At 43.5% G+C, this 7,187-nt stretch overlaps 1 protein-coding gene across 1 annotated transcript in view; it reads right to left on the bottom strand.

The window, feature by feature from the left end:
• Positions 1-5,514, bottom strand: part of LOC306764927 (thyroid hormone receptor alpha) — a gene marked incomplete at its 3' end in the record, with an annotated part of 81,936 nt that extends 76,422 nt beyond the window's left edge. The window contains exon 1 of the mRNA XM_079252229.1: positions 5,284-5,514. The remainder of the gene's footprint in view (positions 1-5,283) is intronic.
• Positions 5,515-7,187: the final 1,673 nt, after the last annotated feature.

Here is a 7,187-nt window from a genome sequence, read left to right as displayed (position 1 = left end):
TTTTTTGTTTATTTATAATGTAAAATTGATAATTTAATATACATTTAACACATATAGAATAACAATTTAAAGAATTTATTTATTTATTTATTATGTAAAATTAATCATTTAAAAATCCTTTAACATATACTGAATAATAAATTAAAGAGTATTATTCATTTATTCATTTATTTATTTATTCATTCATTTATTTATTACTATAATCTGGTGCTGCAGCTCAGACAGATATAAACATTTTCGGCTTTAAAACCAAGTATTAAAATTTTGGACTTAATCCTAAAACTAACTGGAAACCAGTGCAAAGACAGAACAGGAATACCGTCTCCTCCCTATAATGCAACCGAGCTGCGAACGCTGCAAAGATTGCTGGTCGAGGCCGTAATAACATCTCCAGGTGTGTTTTCAGGTGCATGGAGGAGGAAATGTTGGATCCAGCCTCCTGGATCGTTTGAGACAGGAAAGCAGAAACAGAGACCATGAGATTGTTCACGAGTCCAAGTCGAGTCTCAAGTCGCCGAGGTGCGATTTAGTCCCAGACTGGAGTTTCCATCTCTGATAGCATCATATAACCCAACGGTTTTAAGGTACAGTGGTCCGTTGGTGGTCTAAATCCTTTTTCAACCATTCTATGTCCACATTTTACAGCAGGAATCAGACCACCATGCTGTGTTTCATGGCTCGGTTAACATCAACGAGCCTTATTTCTGTGAAAACCAACGTTACAGACGAGGATGAGGAAGCAGAGCCAGCAGAGAAGATGGGATTTATGTTACTGGGAGAGTAATTAGTAAAAAATTCACGTTGTTTAATATATATGTAGGTTTTTTTGTGTGTGAAATGTTGAAAATGTTTATTAGAGTGTGGAAAAGGTCTAGAAACATTGTGAGGAGGGATAATTAAGCCTTAACATACATATGAATCATTTATCGGTGTGTGTTCAGACCGCAACGCCCACCGTAACCCAGCGACCGCTCCACCGAGTGTTTGGACTTCTCCGAGTTACACGTCTGTACCTGCATGACAAGCTGCACATCCATCCATTTACTCCCAATACATGTTTCACTAGGAAATGTTTTCCTGTCAGCGCACACACACACACACACACTTTCAGCCACTTACTGGGGACGACTGCAGCATGACTCTCAGAACGACAGATGGCTCATTCATGATCCTATTTCATCTACACACACTCTCGCAACAACAAAATAATGTCATCTCATTGTGCTTTTTGTTGTCCTCATCCGGCCTTTAATGCAGGAGCAGATTAACAGGAACACACCAATGCATGTATGACCTCAGACACACACACACACACACATCCCCCAGCAAAGAGGGATGCACCGGCTCTTTGATCTGGATGACTGACGCCAGCTCTGCCTTCTATACATCGTTGCCTATCATCCATAGTTGGCAGGACGAAGGGTCTGTGTTGCCATGGTAACGCAAAAGCAAATAGTGGGAAGGAGCTCTGGCATTAAGATGTGAGAAGACTATAGATGATGAAGGGAAGGATGTGGGGGGGGGGGGGGGGGGGGTTCTGAGGTGAGGCCAGGACACCTCCTGGTGAATCCTCCACATAATCTGTCTTCTGTTGTTTCTTCCCACCGACACCCGTCCCCCCCCCCCCACCCCTACCCACCACCCAGGGTTTGTTCAGATGTATGTATAAATGCTGGACCGATGGAGTGCATCTTCTCCGCAGCTTCCTCACCGCTTATCAAAGCTGCTCCATATTTGAGGCGCTGCGGATAACTAAACAACTGTGATGCCTTCAGGAAGCACGTTGCTTCCCCGCTTGGGAAGTTTTGATGCTGCGCTGACAGCTGAAACGTCGCCTTTTACAGATGCTTTGGAGGTTTAAAAGAAACGATCAGACGTTAATAATTTACGGTTTGTCTCTCTCATCTCAGCACTCGGCCTGTCAGCGTCGTCTTTAGAATCACAACAAGATGTAAAAACACACATTTTAAGATGTGGTTTTAAAACCTGGCAAAGCTGCAGAACATGTTTGGTCCATGAAAGACTCAAACTGACCACATCTGAAGCAGAAGACTGAGTGAATCCATCTGTCTGTACGTACATCACACCAGCAGCACATCGCAGGGGGTTTCACCGCTTTCCGGCGGAGCTATCCACACATTTAGATTTGATCCTCGCTTCACAGAAGTAGGATCCTTATATGGATTCATTCACACATGGATAGACCAGCAGGGGGTTCAGTTCAGTTGGGGGGTGCATCGTTCCAGATCGAGGTTTCATTCAGGTTGCATTTCTCAAACAAATCAGACCTTTTAGATAATGTGTTCAACTCTCCGCCGGAGGTGCCGCTACGTCAATAATTACTGAAGGAGAAGAAGAGAGACCTGGTTCATCTGTTGGCTGCAGAACAGTGGCAGCTCAACACGGAGCTCTTGGCTTGATCAGATTTCTATCAAAACTTTTCCTCAAGTTTTTCCACACCTGACTATGAGAAATTTCCTTCCATTTTCAGAAAGCGGAACGTTTGTCCGTGCAGAATTTCCTGGAACGCCATCATCAGCATGCAGACATCTCCTGCTTCAGAGAGCCGGCTCTCATCTGGAGCAATCAGGCACCATTTGAAGATTCATCCATTCATTCATTTTCCTAACCGCTTAATCCTACTCAGGGTTGCGGGGAAACTGGAGCCTATCTCAGCAGTCTTTGGGCGAAAGGCGGGGTACACCCTGGACAGCTCGCCAGTCCATCTCAGGTCATTTGAAGATTATTTTCTATAATTTTTCAAGTACTTTTAACACAATCCAGCTGTTATGTGAGAAGCTCCATGAATTGCAGGTGGCTCCCTCCCCAACCACCCGGAATAATGACTACCTCACGCACACACTGCAGACTGAAAGGTTGTGTGTCTGAGATGGTGGTCAGCAGCACTGGAGCACCACAAGGAACTGTACTGTCCCCATGTCTGTTGACGCTCGCTTGACACCGGTCCTTGAGGACCAGGATTGGGGATTCCTGCTCCACACCTCTTTGTCTTTTCACCTGCAGAAATACTCTGATTACTCTAAAGTTGTCGGGAGTATCAGCGACGGACCAGAAGCTGAGTAGAGAGAATTATACTGTAAATTTGTGAAATTATTCTACAGGTTTTAAAATGAACCACTGATCTATACACATGTTGTAAAAAGTAAAGTAAAACTTTGCAGCATCTTTAGGGGCAACAGAATCTGAACCAGGGGATTTTTTTTAAAAAACTCATTTGTTTACAAATAATTTAGCCTTGAAAGTCAGCATAATTGGAGGCGTGTCCTTTGGATTGACAGTTACCCAAAATCTGGCTGCAAAAACCACGACTTTTAGCTGTTTGACAGCATGATTTGGCCTTAGTCTGCCGACCGCCATTAGCTGGTTAGCCCCTGTTAGCTCCAGGTTAGCTCGGTTAGCTCTTCGCTACAGGCAGGTCAAAGTTTGATAGCTGTCAATCATTCAACCCCACGCTCACAGCAGCTCTATACCATTTTGTCCAGGAGCGGCGGCATGCGTGATGATGCCAAGATGGCGACGGTGGGAACCGCCCAATCAGCTTATCAGAATCAGTGACATCACAGATGCTCTGTCCATCTTTTATACAGGCAATTGTTATAACTTTATCATGTGTTAGGATACATTTAAACAAGTTTATCTTGTGAAGTCCTACTTCCCTTCCACGACCTCTTTAAGGCAAAGAAACCATCTGCCCATCAGATGGAAAGTAAAATATTGATTGATGATCCCACGTAAAGTCTGGGCTGCTTCAGCCAGCAGTCCTCTGTGAGTCGAGCTATTTTTATGACATTTTCACAAGGAGTGAAGTGCGATGTAGCGAGGAGTTCAGCTTCAGTTAATGACATTTACTACACAGTGGGCCTTCTATCCCTCCTTAATCTGCCGTCTGTCTCAGCTCTCTATCATGTAATACAGCAGAATGTCACTTAAATGTCAGTGATACAAAGCAACGAAATGAAACAATGAAATGAAAATTTAGGGTTGTTCGCCTCAACAATAACTAAATAATTTTGTTGATGCGCTTTTTAATGACGATAAAGACTAAAACATTGCCTTTTGGTTTCCTTAATGAGACAAGACTGGATGAAAAATTCGGTGACTGGTCTGTCAGGCGTTTTAAATACATGACATTTCTGCCAACTTAGTCAAAACCTATTGATGGACTAATGTGGCAGCGCCAACGTGGGGGCTTTGGTGGTTCAAAATGACAAAATAATCTATGGACATCATTTCTACATAATCAATTAGAAAGAAAAACAGAATGCACTGTAGAGAGAGATGGCACTAAATGTGTCCACAAAGTGGGTGGAAAGGATTACAGCACTCCATCTCAAACTGATCACTAATTATCATGCTGATATTCTTTCAAAGGTAATTGACAAGTCCCGTTAACATCTCATACACATACAATGTTACATTAAAAAATCCAGTTACTGAAAAACACAAAAACCTTATTTGACCTCAGTTAATGACCACCAAGTGTGTGGAAACCTAATATCCGTGACCATCCGGCGACATGTGGCATTTAGGATACCAGCTTTGACGCAGTATCTGTCATCTGCAGGTATGCTTGACTCCTCTCCAAATCCATCCCAAGTTCCTCCAACAGCTCCAAAGTGCTGGACAAGCCATATGTTCTGATTGTTTCCTTGTTCATCCTAGAAATATTCACACAAGGGTGAAAATCGCGTTCCCCTTGCTTTGTTTTGATGTTGTCTTGTGACTGTAACCTCAGCCACGTGTGCGATTATGTACACAGACTGTTTGCCATCCTTTTGAAACATATACAAATACAGATGCAGTTTATTTCAGCAACATCGCTCTCTGGTCTGATAGATCACTTCACGGATGCTAAACTAATATATTTACATTTACTCCTCCCAACACACCCAAAATAGCGTGTGAACGCTTCATATTGCATATTCATTGCAGCAGACATATTAACTGTATGCAGACGTGCTATTTAGCATCTTTGAAAGAAGCAACCCTTAGTTTGCATTGTTAGTAAATCAGCTTGTACCCTTTTTTGTGTGTGTAGTGAGTTTGCGCATGTTTTAGTACACACCAAACATTAGTTGATCTGGGCTTAAGACTAAAACTAAAGTGGCTGCCAAAAACAACACTGCAGAAAATAAACCGACCAAAAATATTCTGTTGTTCAGTAAAATGAAAAGGTTGTATGTCATTCCCATTGTTGAGCTTGTAGTGACACAAAAGGAAAAGAGGAGAAAGTAAAGATAAACTTGAGAAAAGGGAACTCACCATTTCAATCTTCACCTGATGTCTTTTACTCTCCCCCTTTATTTTTCTCACATCAAACAAGTCTGTGTTTATTCTCTTTACTTTCCGGGGTGTATAACTCTCAGCGACAGGTCTTCTAGAAGGTTTTCAGTTCCTATGTCTTGTCCATTGGCTAGCTTGACTTCTTTGTGTGCTGCATATGAGAAACTGTCTGAGCTTCTCTCAAAACTCCACGAGCTGCTGTTTAGCTTTATAAGGCTTGTGTATGATGCGTCTTTGCTTCTCTGGATGGCTCCCTTGGTACTGTTGCTATTATCTTGCAAATAATATGAAATGTTCTTCCAGAGGCTGCGATAAGTGAGGTATATATCCACCTGTCTCTACACTATGTGGAGAAGCTGATAAGTGTGTAGCTGCCGCCTTCTCTCCTGTAAAAACACTTTGCTCCTGGATAATGTGGATCAGTTCAATTTAGCAAGTAAGTAGGTAAGCGCTGGCAGGTGATTTGAGGTCCAAGGTTAATGCTGGTTTTCAGTGAGGAGAGCCTGAACAGTAACAGGTTGCCACAGTAACGAGAGTTAGAGGTCCAGATGTGTCGTTGCTTGGTATTCCTCTGTATCACCGGGTTAGCTGTTTTGGTCAAGGAGGTAGGCCATGGGAAGGAATCCCTGAGGTAAAATGGAAAAAAGTTGCATGTAGAGATGAAAAGGAGGAACTGAAAACAGATGATAAAACTGGCACCTCTTCTTTTTTCTTGTCTCTGGGAGGTAGGAAGCAGAAGCGTTTTCTCTGACTACACTGGAGCAAGGTGGCGGGAGGTACAGTTTTGCTATGATCAGTCTTGAGTGCATTCTTGGATATTTATGTCCTTTGAAACAAGACTGTTGATACTTTGCCAGGATCCATTTGAAGAAGCGTTGATTCCTGGCTCTGCCTCATATCAGGAATGGGTCAGTTTAGTCAGGGTGTCCAGCTGCGGAGAAAGAGACAAACCCCGTTAGAATAACCACAATTTAACAGATGGGACATAGACATGGTTTGTAATTATCATGGATATCACTTCAAAGAATATACAAGTATGAGGTTGGATGCAGGCTAACCCTAATGTCATTGTTAAAGCATTGCGGAAGCGTTGTGGAAGCGTTTTGGAAGGGTTACAGAAGCGTTACGGAAGTCTTGCGGAAGCGTTGTGGAAGCATTTTGGAAGTGTTGCGGAAGCGTTGTGGAAGCGATTTGGAAGGGTTGCAGAAGCGTTACGGAAGTGTTGCGGAAGCGTTGTGGAAGTATTTTGGAAGTGTTGCGGAAGCGTTGTGGAAGCGATTTGGAAGGGTTGCAGAAGCGTTACGGAAGTGTTGCGGAAGCGTTGTGGAAGCATTTTGGAAGTGTTGCGGAAGCGTTGTGGAAGCGATTTGGAAGGGTTGCAGAAGCGTTGCGGAAGCGTTGTGGAAGTATTTTGGAAGTGTTGCGGAAGCGTTGTGGAAGCATTTTGGAAGTGTTGCGGAAGCGTTGTGGAAGCATTTTGGAAGTGTTGCGGAAGCGTTGTGGAAGCGATTTGGAAGGGTTGCAGAAGCGTTACGGAAGTGTTGCGGAAGCGTTGTGGAAGTATTTTGGAAGTGTTGCGGAAGCGTTGTGGAAGCGATTTGGAAGGGTTGCAGAAGCGTTACGGAAGTGTTGCGGAAGCGTTGTGGAAGCATTTTGGAAGTGTTGCGGAAGCGTTGTGGAAGCGATTTGGAAGGGTTGCAGAAGCGTTGCGGAAGCGTTGTGGAAGTATTTTGGAAGTGTTGCGGAAGCGTTGTGGAAGCGTTTTGGAAGTGTTGCGGAAGCGTTGTGGAAGCATTTTGGAAGTGTTGCGGAAGCGTTGTGGAAGCGATTTGGAAGGGTTGCGGAAGCGTTGTGGAAGTATTTTGGAAGTGTTGCGGAAGCAT

This window comes from Telmatherina bonti, assembly GCF_933228915.1.
Source record: "Telmatherina bonti genome assembly, chromosome: 14".
NCBI classification, from domain to species: domain Eukaryota; kingdom Metazoa; phylum Chordata; class Actinopteri; order Atheriniformes; family Telmatherinidae; genus Telmatherina; species Telmatherina bonti.
The sequence above is the reverse complement of the archived record's forward strand: the minus strand, read 5'-3'. Positions and strand labels throughout refer to the sequence as shown.